This window comes from Macaca nemestrina, chromosome 3, assembly GCF_043159975.1.
Source record: "Macaca nemestrina isolate mMacNem1 chromosome 3, mMacNem.hap1, whole genome shotgun sequence".
NCBI lineage: Eukaryota > Metazoa > Chordata > Mammalia > Primates > Cercopithecidae > Macaca > Macaca nemestrina.
The window spans coordinates 171,742,719-171,758,682 of NC_092127.1; the positions used below are offsets into that span (position 1 = coordinate 171,742,719).

Below are 15,964 nucleotides of genomic sequence, written 5' to 3' on the forward strand. Positions count from 1 at the left end.
CGGGGCCTCATGACTGGAAGGGGCGGGGCCATGAAAGGGGTGGGGTCACAGGCGGAGCCTCGGACCCCGCCCTCCACCTTCCCCGGGCTTCGGTGCTGTGCTGGCCCGGTGCTGGCGTTGGTTTGAGGTTGGAGTTGTTTTGCTGCGCTCGATTCCCGCGGGCCCTGTTCTGTCTGCTTTCCTTCCTTCAGCCCGGTTCCTCCTTCAGCACCTCCACCCAGCACCCTCCAGACCTCCTTTACCATCCCCTTCTTAACCAGCCAGCTTTCTCGTCCATCCCCCATTAATTTCTTATTTAGCGACTGTCCGCCGTGCGCCGGATGCTCTCTGTCGCTCGCGCAATTAATCCTTGTATCAGTCGGCTTAGTTTACAGGAGAGGGAACCGCGGCTCCGCTGCGCGGCTTTGGACCACTCACTCGTCCTTCTTGAGGGAGGTTTGTACGTATGAGGGACAAAGGGACAAATCTCTGGCCCAAGAGGGCCTGCTGGGGGATTCTAAAACCGGAGCCCCGGGGCTTCTGCACCAAGACTAGCCTAGGAGGAACGTCGTTTCAGCATCCGAGCTACTCTCTTTTTCCATCCCATCCTCTCTCCCTGTTGCCTGTGCTGGGATGCCTTGGCCAAGGCAGAGAGCCATCGTCCGGTTCCATCCATGGGGCCACGGAGCACTGCCGTATTGTCTGGGTGGGGGCCACTGAGGACAGATACCTGTTTCCTCTTCCTCAAGTTGCCATCCTCTGCCCTCTGCACCTCACTGCCCTTACAGGTGGGCTGTGCCTGACTGTGACTTGCACAGGGAGACTGCGCAGCTGAGACCCAGATTCCTTGGGCCTCCACGCCTTTATAAGCCGGAATCATGCCAGCAGCTGGGCCTGGGGAGCAAAGAGGATATCTATCTTGACCCTAGCAGCATTATTTACGCCACAACAGATCTACAAGCGTTTCAAAATAGCTTGGAGAGGACAGGTTTCCTCTGTCTTTGTAATCTTGTAGTTGCATCAAGCTACCGTCTACCTCTGTGGCTCCAGAAGCATGTAAATCAGTTATCCAATCTCTCCCCAGATTCATGGACTATCTGTCATGCCCCGAACACCAGGCAGAGTGCTAAGGCGACACGAAGATGAATAAGATGTAACCCCTGCTCTCCAGGATCCTGTCGCATAGATGAAGAGATAGAACATATCCATAAAAAGATAACTAATGACCGACATGGCCTGCTGCCGACACGTGTTATGGTCCTGCGGGCTACAGAAATTCAGAGGAGGAAGACAGATGACTGCAGTGTGGCAGCTGCTCCTCGGGCACTTCCAGGAGCTTGTTAGGGTGAGGACAGAAGACTTCATAACACAGAGGGAACCTGTGACACCGGCTTTATATCACACGATAGAAAATACCCAGGTGAGGGCCGGGAACAGTGGCTCACGCCTGTAATCCCAGCATTTTGGGAGGCTGAGGTGGGTGGATCATGAGGTCAGGAGTTCGAGACCAGCCTGGCCAACATGGTGAAACCCCGTCTCTACTAAAAATACAAAAAAATTAGCCAGGTGTGGTGGCACATGCCTGTAGGCCCAGCTGCCCGGGAGGCTGAGGCAGGAGAATAGCTGGAACCTGGGAGGCGGAGCTTGCAGTGAGCCGAGATCGTACCACTGCACTCCAGCCTGGGCGACAGAGTGAGATTCTGAAAAAAAAGAAAGAAAATACCGAGGAGTAGTGGGCATCTTCATTGTATCAGCCCAGTGGCCACTTCCCTTTTTTCTGTGAATAGTACCCCAAATATCTTTCTGGGACCCACTTTTTTCCCACTCTTAGTCCATGAGATAAGCTAGGGCTCCCCATCCTCATCCTACTTCTTCCCAGCTCTGAGAGTTAAGCATAAGGGCCTGACCAAGCTTCCTCGTCACAGGGATTGGTTGGCACCCAGGACTCAGTCTTGAAGTTAGTACTGATTGGGAATCAGTCCTGAACACCCAATGTAGTTGCATCCTCCTGGCCACATGACCGAAGCTGAGCCAACCATAGTCTATCCCAGCTACTGGAAAGTTGGATTTGAACTTGAGTGAATGAGACTCGAGCTACTGGGGGCCATCATTTAGGGACTGAAAAGGAAGTCACTACAGCAGAAGGAGGGCTGAGAGATGGGGAGAAATCAGATGCTAATGTTGATTTGCGCCAGCTGTATCTCGAAGATCTACCCCTAGACTGCTCAGTAACATGAGCAATAGGGTCCCCCTTTCTCTGAAGCCAGTTTGAGTTGGGTTCTGTCTTTTACAACAGAAGGAGTTCCAGATGAAATCTCTGAGGATGTGACTCCACTTGGATAACACCTCCCTGAGCTGCAAGGCAAGGATTACTCTATTTTATAGATCTGGTCACTGACAGCCAGAGACCAGAACTCTCCTGAGGTCACACAGCATTGTCCGAGGTCTTAGCTTTTGTGATGTCTGACCTGATATGCTCCTCCATGAGATCTTGCTGTCTCCATGAGCAAGCTTGGCAGGATGGCCAGCCAAGCCCTACTCACAGGCACCTGCAAGCCAGTAAGGAGGGTTGCCAGGAGAATAGGGCATCCTGGTGAGGTACCGGGAGTGCCTCTAAGACAGAGACAAGTCCATTGGGGCAGATGAGCTTCTCCCTCTCCAAGGCGATGTGCCAAGTGACTCATGGTTTCTCTCATCTCCTTGATGCTGATCTAAAGGCGTTAGTTGACCAGCAGAAATGATTAGGTTGTCTAGATCATTCATATAGATAATTGACATCAACACACCAGAAAACAGCTACCTATCACTTACTTGCCACCAAGTCCTGCCAAATGCAAGCTCATCTCTTTGATTCCAATGTTTTCCCCATTTCCGAGAAAACCACACTCCTCCAGTTTTTCTTTTCCCACTGACCTATCAGTTAAATCAGCAAATACTTACTGTGTGCCTACTCCCACGCAAAACATTGGACTAGTTGATTGGAAACACAGAAGGAATCATTCAATATTTGTGAATTCAATAGTGGTTCATTGAGCCAGGCACAACATGCCAGACACTTTTCAGGTGCTGGCGAACACAACTGTGAGGAAAACAGCAGAATCTATTGTCCTCGTGGTGTCCACAGTCTGGTGGAGGGATAAGATGTAGCAGAGGATTGTAATTGCTTTTTGGCCACCCAGTTTCCCTTAATAAAAGCTCCTGATGTCTTTTGGAGAATGACCTCTCATCTAGGCCTTTTTGGACGGACTGCAGTTTCAGGGGCCTTGTGTATTCCTAATCAATACTAACATCAAGATTAGTAGAACACTTGCCCTCTATAGTCAGTATCACAGGTTTGCTCATTGAGTGCTCACCAATACCTATGGATAGGTATCCTCATGTTCAGAGAGGGAAACTGGGGCATACTGAGAATGACTTGGTCACGTGGCTGGTAAATGGCAGAGCCAGGATTCAAACCCAGCCTGGCTAGTTCCAGATACTGCTCTTAACCACCAATCTACAATGCTTTGTGATGTCAGGGAGCTTGTGTTGCCTGGGTGTGGGGACGATCCAACTGGATCATTTGGTCCAATTGTACTTTTTCTCCCGGAAATAAGGACCATGAAAATAGTGATGCAAAGATGGACAGCATTGTTGCAGTAGCTGTCTTCCGTTGCTAATGTTCTGATGTGATTGTCGTATACCTCCCACTTGCCTGTAATCCTGGAGCTTCCCTGGTTGTTTCCCCGTGCAATATGATTCTTGAGTGTTCATTATATTCTGCAGGCCACCCCACATGCTTCCAATAAACTCCCTTTGGACTTAAATTGGAGTCAGTTTCAGTGGCATGCCACCAGGAGTGCTAACAGATACAGAAATTAACACAATTACCTCCTACACATGGCATGGATGAAAGCACTTGGGGCTTCATCACTGTGCTAATGTTTGGGAAAGGCAAAGGAGGTTTGAGTTTGGGGGAACGTATTTGTGCAAAGGGAGAGAGAGCTCCAGGGATGTAGGGAGATAGGATGCAAGTCAGATATGTTGGCAGCCCTAGGGTGCATATTTTCATCTCAATCACTGGGGAAAGAATTGGGTTGGGCTTCTCTCCAGCACTTTCTCCTCTTCCCTTGGATGTGAAGATTGAATGCTTGCAGGGAGCAGACCGCCAGTGGTGTATCGCACAGGGTTCAGACAGACATCAAAGTTAATCCGCTCTCTGATCTAAGCAAAATGATGATGAGGGTTTCCTGGGACAGCAGCTTTACTAATTGTGGCACTGCAGCCTAGCGAATGTATTTTTAGAATGTTGTGGATTCCCAAGAAATAATGTTCCTGGCTGTAGAAAAACAGACTTGAAGCTTGGGGCTTGAAACAGAGTGGAATCTCATGCAGAACCTCTGGGCTGGTGTTGCTGAGAATAAGAAAGTAAGTGGGGAAAATGCTTCTCTGTTTTTATGGGGTTCTGTGACTTGCTGAGTCTCTGCCCATCTATATAAGTATATATAGGTTTTTCTTCTTTGTTTGGCTCTTTCCATGTAAGAGATTTCCCCAAATGTCCATCTCAGCTAATCTGTTGCTATGCTCTGCACCCCATAATTTTAAATCATGCCTTTATGACTTCCAGACTATTTGCTCTGCTGAACTCCAGCATCACTTGCCTGGTGGACACCTTCAGGTTCAAGGCCCACTTGCTCCTACTCTTCCTCACTGTCACTGACCTTGGCTTGACTTGAGTCTTCATCAGCTCTCCCTTCCTATGGCTTCCTAACTGGTCTTGTGTGTCCTCTTCCATCAGTAAACTGTCTTATTCACAGGGTGATATGGTTTGGCTGTGTCCCCACCCAAATCTCATCTTGAATTGTAGCTCCCACAATTCTCGTGTGTTGTGGGAGGGACCTGGTGGGAGGTAATTGGGGATGGGTCTTTCCTATGCTGTTCTCATGATAGTGAATAAGTCTCATGAGATCTGATGGTTTTATAAAGGGGTGTTTCCCTGCACAAGTTCTCTTCTCTTGTCTTCTGCCATGTGAGACGTGCCCCTCACCTTCTGCCATGATTGTGAGGCCTCCCCAGCCATGTGGAACTGTAAGTTCATTAAACCTCCTTCTTTTGTAAATTGCCCAGTCTTGGGTATGTCTTTATCAGCAGCGTGAAAACAGACTAATACACAGGGTGATTAAAATTACCTTCTGAAGACATAGATCTGGTCCATCACTGCCCTGACCAGAAGCCTCAAGTTATTGTCAACAGGTCATTAAAGGTACCCACTGCATCCATGCGCCTCTGCTGAGTGAGACAATGGTTCTCTGTATCTAGGTTGCTGTGCTCTGTGCCTGTGGTCACAGCTGATGGAGCCATGTGGATGTCTGACCCAGACCAGAGTTAAAGGTCAGAACCTCTGCCTAAGTGGAGAATGGGCTGACCTAATCAGATTCTCTGTTTCTGGAACTTCAACTGGAAAACCAGGGAGAATCAGGAGGTCAGCTGAAGGAACAGACGGTGGACAGATGCACAAAGAAACACAGTAGCAGCTTGAGGGGAGCTGTGAGTAAGCCGTGGTTATGAGTCAGCAGGAGCTGTGAGAAGAAAGCTCTTAGCGAGTAGATGGGGTGGGAATTGCCTGGGAATACAGGAAGCAGAGAACACTGGAGGAGAATTAAAATGAAGATCCACAAACTCCTCCTGCTGAGAAGTAACAAGATACCTCAAGCCCTGCGACTGCCTGGGATTCATTTATTCATTCACTATTTTCTACCGTTTTTGTGGAGCACTCACTATATGCCAGGAACTCTTCTAAGCATTATACAGTCTTTGCTATCATGGAGCATATATTCTAGTTGGGGAGGCAAATGATAATTATATATATATCTTTTTTTTTTCTTTTTTTTGGAAACAAGAGTCTCACACTGTTGCCCAGGCTAGAGTGCAGTGGTGAGATCTTGGCTCACCCGCATCCTCTGCCTCCCGGGCTCAAGCAATTCTTGTTCCTCAGTCTCCCGAGTAGCCGGGACTACAGGCACCCACCACCATGTCCAGATAATTTTTTGTATTTTAGTAGAGATGGATTTCACCATGTTGCCCAGGGTGGTCTCAAACTCCTGAGTTCAGGCAATCCACCCACCTCAGTCTCCCAAAGTGCTAGGATTATAGGCATGAGCCCCTGCACCTGGCGCATATATATATATATAATTTTTTTTTTTTCCTGAGACAGGGTCTCGCTCACTCTGTCGCCCAGGCTGGAGGGCAGTGGTGTGACCGTGGCTCACTGCAATCTCCAACTCTTGGGCTCAAGCCATCCTCCCCGCTCAGCCTCTGAGCTGGAAGCATAGGTGCACGCTACCACACCCGACTAATTTTTTGTATTTTTTTTACAGATGGGTTTTTTACCATGTTGCCCAGGCTGGTCTTGAACTCCTAGGCTCAAGCAATCTGCTCACCTTGGCCTCCCAAAGTGCTGGGATAACAGGTGTTAGCCGCCACACCGAGCCAGATTTTTTTAAAAGGCAATAATACTGTGTTGGGAAGAAAAATAGAGCAGGCAAGAGCACTGTGGCAGGAGGAAGCAGTCACCCTTGAGGAGACCACAGAGACCTGAGTGAAGAGGAGGGAGCCATGTAAATATCTGGAAGAACAATCCTGGTGGCAAGACCTATGAGTGCAAAAGTGCCGAAGCCAGAGTATGCTGTTCAAACATCAGTGAGGAATCCAGTGTGGCCGGAACAGAGTGAGTGAAGGAGGCAGTGAAAGGAAATCAGATCATTGAGGTAGCCAGGGCAAGCGCACCATGCTGTGGGCCCCACAGACCATGTGAAGGGCTTAGGATTTTGCTGTGCCTGTGATAGGCGGCCACTGGGGGATCTTGAGCAACTTCCAATTCCGGTGTCTCTCTGGGAGGTCCAGCTGCTCTTTAGTTTTTATTCTTTCCACAGATTCTTATCTCCCAACTCATAAAATCCCATTGTTTCCCATAAAGCCCCTTTACCTGGAAGAGCAGGAATGAGTTTTCCTTCCTGGCAATGAAAAGAGCCTGTCCCCAAAGCCACCATGATTTGGAACGAGCAATCGTCTCAGCTTGGCTCTAGCCCATTTCTCCCAGCACCCTGCTTAGGCAGCTCTGGTCCATTTGCCAGGTGCCGTCTGCAGCCTACCTTTACCCCACTCTGGCTTCTGCTCTAACTCATTCCTCTCTTTAGAATGACCTTCTCCTGTGAGTCTCTTGTCACAGACGTTCCCTCCAAGGATATTCTCAAATCCCACGTCTTCTAGGAGCCCTTCCATGATCACTTGACTTGAAAAGAACTCTCCTCTCCTAAACTCCTGTTTGGTTTATCTATGGCTACATAACTAACTATCCAAAACTTAGTGCTTAAAGATGAAAACAACAATTGTATCATCTCTTGCAGTTCTGTGGGTTGACTGGGCATTCTGCATCACAAGGTGCGGCTGGGCACTGGAACAGCTGAAGTCACCTGGGAGCTGACTGAGTTGGACTGTCCGGGATGGTTCACTCCTACGGCCAACAGTGGATGCTCAACTGGGGCTGTCAACTGGAGCCCCCATAGGTAACATCTCCCAGCATGGCAGCTCGGTTCCAAGAGGGAGTGCCCCATGAGAATCAGGAAGCAGCTGCAAGCTTTCTCGTGGTTTTGCCTTGCAAGACACCCAGAGTTGTTTCAGCCTCATTCTGTTTGTCAACAGGTCACAGTTTCAAGGAGGAGGGGAACTCCAGCTCTTGATGAAAGCAGTGATAAGGAATTTGCAGATCTTGTTAATCTATTGCAGCTTTCATGGTGTTTTTTTCCATATACTGATTATATAATAGTGTTTGTCACTTTTTGCGAAGTGCCACATATTACAATTAAGTGTCTCTTTATCTCACAGGCTAGATTTTCTTTTTTTTTTTTTCTTTTTTTTTTTTTTTTGAGACGGAGTCTCGCTCTCTCACCAGATTTTCAACTTCTGGTGAGAGATTGCATTTTTTTTTTTTTTTTTTTTTTTTGAGAGGGAGTCTTGCTCTGTCACCCAGGCTAGAGAGCACCGATCTTGGCTCACTGCAACCTCTGCCTCCCGAGTAACTGGGATTACGGATGCCTACCACTCCTGGCTAATTTTTGTATTTTTAGTAGAGACAGAGTTTCGCCACCTTGGCCAGGCTGGTCTCAAACTCCTGACCTCGTGATCCCCCCGCCTCGGCCTCCCAAAGTGCTGGGGTTACAGGCGTGAGCCACCGCGCCCGGCCAAGAGATTGCATTTTATTTAACCCAACTCTTTCAGTGCCATAGCTATAATAACAACAAACACATATTAAGTTCCTCTACCATGTGTTTGATCCCATCTAACTGAACACATGATCTCATCTCATCCCTACCCTGGTAGAATAGATGTCTCATTTTCCAGATTGGGAACTGAGGCACAGAGAGATTCAGCTTTGCCCAAAACCACATAGTGGACAAGGGGCAGAGCCAGGATTTGGACCGCTTAAGAGCCTGTGTTTTTATTCTCTCTCTTCTAGTGCCGTCTTACAGTCTCGGCACCATCTTAGTAGCTTCAGGCTGCTATAAAAAGTTATCATAAGCTGCATGGCTTAAACAACAGATGTTTATTTCTTATGCTTTTGGAGGTTGGGAAGTTCAGGACCCAGGTGGAGGCCGACCCCATGTCTTTCTGGGAGGTCCAGCTGCTCCTGGACCAGATAGTGCCAACACAATACTTCTCATTGTGTTATGATTGCCCGCAGCAGGTGAGGGCCTGCTTCCTATTTTCCAGATGGCCGTCTTCTCATTGTATCTTAACATGGTGGAAGGAGGGTGAGAAAACTCGCTTGTGTCTCTTTTTATAAGGGCAGTAATCCAGTCACGGGGGGCTCACCTTTACAACAGCTGAACCTGATCACCTCCCAGAGGCCTCATCTCCAAATACCATCACATTGGGGATTGTGCTTTGACATATGAATGTGGGAGGACAGGAGCATTCAGTCCATAGCAGGCACCAGGGCACCAAGTCAATCTGCACTGGTGTGTCACTAGGCAGGAGAACAAAAGGGAAGGAAGAAGAAAGAATGCAGTACAGAAAGTGAGTGGTGGTACCACAAAGGGTCATCAGCAAGTGCTGATGGTGGCTCCGGTCAACACATTCCAAGCATCCCTGGGTAGCCTGATACATGGAGTGCCGTGTTCAGTAGCTCTGCAAGGAGTGGGAGTATTTATTGGGTCTGAGTGCCTGATGCGAAACTTTCCTCCAAAATTCCAATTTTCTATCTGCCAAGGTAAGTGATGGAGGTTTATGGTTCACGTTGTAGCACATCCACCCAAGCCAAGAACCTACAACTCTGAATTTCTGGCCTGCCTCCTTCCAGCTAGAAGTGAATCTAGATTTACATGCCGTCAGGAACAAGCACCGTCTTCCTGTTCTGAGTCCCTAGTTGTAGAAGGTACTGCTTTCATCCTGAGAATATCAATCTATGTGCACAAGGTCCCTCTCTGTGGAGGAGTAGGTACTTAAACCTAAGATAAGTGGAAACTTTATATCCAAGGAGACAGAAAATAAAATTTCAGTATGTTTTATCTTAAACAACTTCTTATACTTCTATCCTTTTATGAACATAAGGTCATCAGCAGGCCAAAAGTGTGAAAAACAGTCTCAGTTCCTCAATGTGAATGCAAACCATTAGTGCAAATAAATAAATAAATAAAAAATAAATAAATAAAATTAAATAATCAAAGCACAGATACTTTCTAGCCTTGCTGTCTTATAGCCCCATATTCATAGGACTGACCATTCCCCATCTATACCCACACCATTCCCAAAGGACACTATCTGTGAATGGTGGCCACACGTTTGGACGTTACAGGTCAAGCACATTCTTCAGTACTTCACAGACACAATTATGCAGCCCGTGTGCACAGTGGAAGTCAGGAAAGCGTCTCCCTGGTTGCCTGGTCAGCTGACATTCTCAATTCTTTATAGTCAATTGAGCCAGTCCTTAGCTCCTAGAAGGGTAAAACGATACATCCATTTATTAAGAGTACTACTTTAAGATACTAGAAAGTCTGAAACGATGGAACTCTGCCAAGCAATAGAGAAATCCTATGATGGTTTATTTTAGGTGTCAACTTGACTGAATCAGGGGATACACAGATAGCTGGTAAAGCATGATTTCTGGTTGTGTCTGTGAGGGTGTTTCTGGAAGAGATTGGCATTTGAAGCAGCGGACTGAGTGAGGAAGATCTCCCCTCACGTATTGTGGGTGGCACCATTTAATTGGCTGATGGTCTAGATAGAACAAAAAGGCAGAGGAGAGACAATTTTTTTCTCTCTCTTCTGGAGCTGGGGCACCCTTCTTCTCCTGTTTTTGGAAGCAGAATTCCAAGTTCTTCAGCTTTTGGACTCCAGGACCTGAACCGGTGGTTCCCTAGGTTCTCAGACCTGCTGTCTTGGACTGAGAGTAACACCATCAGCTTCCCTAATTCTGAGGCCTTCAGCTGGGACTGAGCCACACTACCAGCTGCCCTGGGTCTCCAGTTTGCAAATGCCTGGCATGGGACTTCTCAGTTTCCAAATCATGTGAGCTGATTCCCCTAATCAATCCCTTCTCATCTCTATCTATCCATCCATCCATCTATGTTTTGTCTCTCTCAAAAACCCTGTCTCATATAAATCCATTCTGAAAATAACAACTACAGTCATGTACTACATAATATGTTTCGGTCAACAACGAACCACGTATATGATGATGGTCCCGTAAGATTACCCTATTTTTACTATACCTTTTAATTTAATATTTAAATATGTTTAGGTACACAAATACTTCCCACTGTGTTATGATTGCCTAAAGTTTTCAGTTCAATCACGTACTCTACAGGTTTGCAGCCTAGGAGCCATAGGCCACACCATATAACATAGGTATGTAGTAGGCTATACCATGTAGGTTTGGTAAGTACACTATGATGTTCAGAAAGCAGTGAAATCACCTAAGGATGCATTTCTCAGAATGTATCCCTGTTAAGTGACACATGAGTGTGCTTGTGTGTGTAAAGTCAATAAAAAATGTCACGGGGACTTTATCAAAGGCAGTATTATTTTATATGGACTATTGGTCCCATTGAATATTTTTGTTCTCTTCCTTGCCCACCACCCACCCCCATAAACACTACCCACACTGTAGCCAGGGCAAACATTTAGAAATTGAAATCTGATTTATGATCCCTTGTTAAGACACCCCAATAAAAGGCTTTTCAGGCTGGGATTGGTGGCTCATACCTGTAATCCCAGCACTTTGGAAGAATGAAGCAGGTGAATTGCTTGAGCCCAGAAGTTTGAGACCAGCCTGAGCAACAAATTGAGACCCCCAGCACTACCCAAAAAAAAAAAAAAAAAAAAAAAATTAGCCAAGCATGGTGGCACATGCCTGTGCCACCACAACTACTCTGGAAGCTGAGGTGGGAGGGTGGGAGGATCCCTTGAGCTTGGGAGATCAAGGTTGCTGTGTAAGCTGATTCCTCCACTGCACTCCAGCCTGGGTGACAGAACAGGACCTTGTCACAAAAGAAACTAAATAGTGCTAAAGCCTTCTCAATCACTTAGAATAACATCCAGACATTTTACTATGTCCTAGAAGGTTCTAGCGGATTTGTCCCTGCCGACCTCTCTACCTCACACAAGTATTCCGCTTGTTCTTGAGCGCATCAAGTCTGATGTAGCCTATGGGACTTCATACTTACAGTTTCCTCTGCCTGAAATGCTCTGTGCTCTTGGCCTGGCTTTACTTGTTGCCATGGCTTGAATATTTGTCCTCTCCAAAACTCATGTTGAAAGCTAATCCCCAATGTCACAGTATTGAGAGGTGGGGCTTTTCAGAGGTGATTGGATCATGCATGGATTAATCCATTCATGAATTAATGGGTTTTTATGGGAACGGAGCTAGTGGTCTTCTAAGAAGAGGAAGACAGCTGAGCTAGCACACACGGCAACCTTGCCACTCGATACCCTGAGCCGCCTTGAAACTGCAGAGACCCTAGGTGCAGCCCCTTGACCTTGGAGTTCTCAGCCTCCATAACCATAAGAAGTGTTTTTCTTTACAAATTTCCCGGTTTCACGTATTCAGTTATAAGCAAGAGAAGACAAAGACACTTGTCATTTAAGTATCAATTCAAGTGCTACTACCTCGTAGAACTGTACCTGACCACATGGTCTAAAGGGGTCCTCCCCCTTTTCATGCTGTATGCATCTTGCTTTTTATTCCAACACCCTCAAGCTACCCATTTACCTGTTAATTAGCCCTCATTCTAGAAGGTAAGTGCAGGAACTTTGTCAACCTCCCTGCTGTGTCTCCACCACCTTTCAGAGTACTTGACACAGAGCAGGTGCTCAATAAATATTTGTTGAATGACTGGAGATGTTTTGTCTATGCATTTAAGAGACAGTATTGCACAGGGAAGAGACTTGGGAACTTAACCTCTCTTGGGAAGGAAGGGGAAGCCCTGCTTCTCATTAATTATTTAATTACTTTCAAAGCTTGGGATTTCAGGAAGATTAAAAATCTTTCTCATTCCACTTGTCACAGCTAAATGCTCTCAGGCCTAATCACAGCACCTGTGATTCTTAAACTGATCACTGATGTCTGGTTTTCCTGTAGGATTAGCAGAAGAAGAAGGCATCTGCAAACTGTTACCATTGGCATCTTTTGAGATTTTTAACTAACAGGATTTTTTTTTTCTTTCTCATTCATGGTCAGGGTTTTGATTAACTTGTAAGTAGAAATTTTGTCATGTAAAGGAGGTTAAAGGAGGGTGCTTGGGGCGGATGAGAGATCTCAGGGCTGCCCTTCGTTGCTGATGAAGAATTAGCGGTGCACCAGCTGGCGCCTCCATGTCCGCATCGGGCCACCCCCCACGTGGTAGGGCTGGGTATGTACCACAATCACGATCATTGGCTGCAGTGGATAATTGGGCTTGCTGAGACCTCTCTGCTTACCAGACATTTCTTTCTGTCTGCAGTGCCTTTGTGAACATGGGGGTCCCCAAGTTTTCAGTAGGTGAAGCCAGCAGGCAACAGCTCACACTGGCATTTTGTCAGTCGGGCACCTTCATCTTGGCATTTGGGCTTCCATCCAGGCTGCCTCAGCTCTTCTGAAAGAACAAGGCCTGCAAATAGTTCATCCACAGAGCTGGCTTGGCAAGCGAAGGCTTCTCAGCCCGAGCAGGGGGCTCGATCTGGCTGCTCTCCTTTCCGTGGCCTCGGGTCCAGCCCTCTCTTCTTACCTCCACCAGATTTGAAGTTTTCAAAGCTATCTGAGGCTTCGGGAAGAGTTCTGTGTTTGGACAAAGCTTTGCAATAAGGCAGATCTGGGTTTGAATCTTACCGATTTATTTAAACCTCAAAACCTCAATTTTTTCTGTAAAATAAAGATGTTAATCATAATCTAGCTCACAGATTTCTTTTGAGATTAAATAGCACACTGCATACAAGGGGTTTAAACAGGAAATGTTGATTGTTTTTGTTTGGGTCAGGTTATTTGGGTTCAAATCTACTTGTGGCACCTTAACAAGATTTCATCTCTCTGAAACTCAGTTTCCTCATCTATAAACTGAGGATAATGCCTCTTGTGGTTGTGTGACAATGAAATGAATGTGCCAGATAGATAAATTTTCAATTGCTGTGCAAAGGGCTTACTAATTTCATCAATGAGTCATTCACATTTACCCCTGGCCATGAAATTAAGTTGAATTTCCCACAAAATCCTAAACATGAACATGTCATCTGTCTTACTCATAAAAAAGAAAATGTAGAAATATAAAATTGGGAGGGCTGTATGCAAACACTGTTGGAAAGTTTTTTTTTAAAGAAAGGAAGAAGAAACAAATAGCATTAAAATGATTATTGCACAAATGACTGGGCTGTTGTCCTCAGGGAAAATATTTCCTAGTTTGCTTAGTGCAGCAAAAAGAGGGAAAAAGAGATTTAATAGTTATTTCAAAGCTATCTCCCCCAGGGAAATTAAACCTGAGTTACGGGGTATTTTTCATAAAATCAGAGTATAAAACTAACAAGTGAAAAAAGAAAAAACTACTGTGACATGACCTAAGTGGATTTAAACAGGGTTCTTCTCAATGGAAGGGCCCCTTGCACATTGGCATTCCTGACACTAAACTCGCTTTTACTCCCACTTTACCCCATTTGTACGTGAAGTGGGACCTAGGTATATCCATAAAGAGTTACCTCACTTGGCCATGTTCCAGTCTCCCTTGCAGGGACATCCCTGTGTTATCAGCTGACGTAATGATAGGCCCTCTCAGTCCACGTGACTCAGGCCAACCTTCCCCATCACTAGTAATAATTTATGTAGGTGTAAGGACCACAAAAGCAGTGAGGCATTTTTAAAAATTGGAGCAGCAAGCTCTTGTCTATAAGATACAGCTTCTGTTTTTATTTTTGCAGAAATTACACTGAGTACTTTTCTAGAAACCTGATGTTTTTTAAGCCTCATTTATCTTCTGTCCTGTGGGCCATTTCAAGGGCCAGAGGCATTTCTTATTAAACCTCTCCAGCATGTCTTTCTGAAATAGAGCCCTTTTATTTCTGGAGGGAACCCATTCCACAGGAGCCTGACTCTGCCCTTCCCTATTCACATGACCCAGAACTGGCAAATGCACCTATCCTATGCTCTTGGTCTTAGTGGCTGGTTCCAAGATAGGCACATGATCCAAGTCAAGCAAATCAGTATCTTCCTTGGATCTCTTCTGAGGTTGCAATCAGAAAAGTCTACCTCTATTCCCCAGGGTTGTTAGGTTGGTAAGATTCAGTGAGGCCACCAGTAGCCATGTGATGAAGGCCTGTCCAAGAGATAAAGGGCAAATTTGAGTAGCATTGTCTGGACTCTGGATCAAGCCCTCCCTGATGCCAGAACAGCAGGGCATTATGTGAGGGCATTGTGTGAGCTAATAAATGCCCTCCACCCTGCAATTTTGAACGAGTTTAAATGAAGATTGTGTTATCGTGAACTGAATGCATTTCTGATTAATATGGTTAGATTAGCCTAATATGTATTAGGGTTTTTGAAAAAAAAAACTTAAAGAATTGATATGATGAAATAAATATGGTATAAAGAAATATAAACTAGAGGGTAGCATGTAAAGTTTGAAATTTCCTTTTATATTTATTAGTCCATTTTCATACTGCTATAAAGAATTGCCTGAGGCTGGATAATTTATAAAGAACAGAGGTTTAATTTACTTATAGCTCCACATGGCTGGGGAGACCTCAGGAAACTTACAATCATGGTGGAAGGGGAAGCAGGCACATCTTACATGGCAGCAGGCGAGAAAGAGAGAATCTGAAGGAGGAACTGTCAAACACTTCTAAAACCATCAAATCTCATGAGAACTCACTCACTATCACAAGAACAGCATGGAGGAACTGCCCCCATGATCGAATCACCTCCCAGCAGGTCCCTCCCTTGACTTGTGGAGATTACAGTTTGAGATGAGATTTGGGAGGGGGTACAGAGCCAAACCATATCACCTTTTAAAATAAAAATTTCCGGCCAAGCATGGTGGCTTATGCCTGTAATCCCAGCACTTTGGGAGGCCGAGGCAGGCAGATCACTTGAGGTCAGGAGTTTGAGACCAGCCTGGCCAACATGGTGAAACCCTGTCTCTACTAAAAATACAAAAATTAGCTGGGCATAGTGGCAGGCTCCTGTAATCCCAGCTACTCAGGAGACTGAGGCATGAAAATTGCTTGAACCTGGGAGGTGGAGGTTGCAGTGAGTAGAGATCACACCACTGCACTCCGGCCTGGGCAACAGAGCAAGGCTCCATCTCAAAAAAAAAAAAAAAAAAAAATGTCCATTTGCTCAGCACCTGCTATGTGCTAGGCATTTTATGTGTAGTGGCTTCCTGGTACCTGGCCACCAACCTGCATGTTGCATTATACCCATTTTAGAGAAGAGCAAATTGAGGCTCGGAATTGCTAAGAGACTTGCCAAAGACTACCCAGGTAAGAA

General features: G+C 45.9%; 1 long non-coding RNA gene across 5 annotated transcripts; it reads left to right on the top strand.

The window, feature by feature from the left end:
* The first annotated feature begins 13 nt into the window (after positions 1 to 13).
* LOC139362445 (uncharacterized) lies at positions 14 to 13,716 on the top strand. Of its 5 annotated transcripts, none has more exons than XR_011621416.1 (3): positions 14 to 1,399; positions 7,365 to 7,523; positions 12,957 to 13,716. It is a non-coding gene; the product is annotated as an uncharacterized lncRNA (long non-coding RNA). The 5 variants fall into 5 exon arrangements; XR_011621417.1 differs by lacking the exon at positions 12,957 to 13,716 and adding an exon at positions 9,260 to 9,630; XR_011621415.1 differs by lacking the exon at positions 12,957 to 13,716 and adding an exon at positions 2,276 to 4,386 and having other exon boundaries at positions 7,365 to 7,836.
* The last annotated feature ends 2,248 nt before the right edge of the window (positions 13,717 to 15,964 follow it).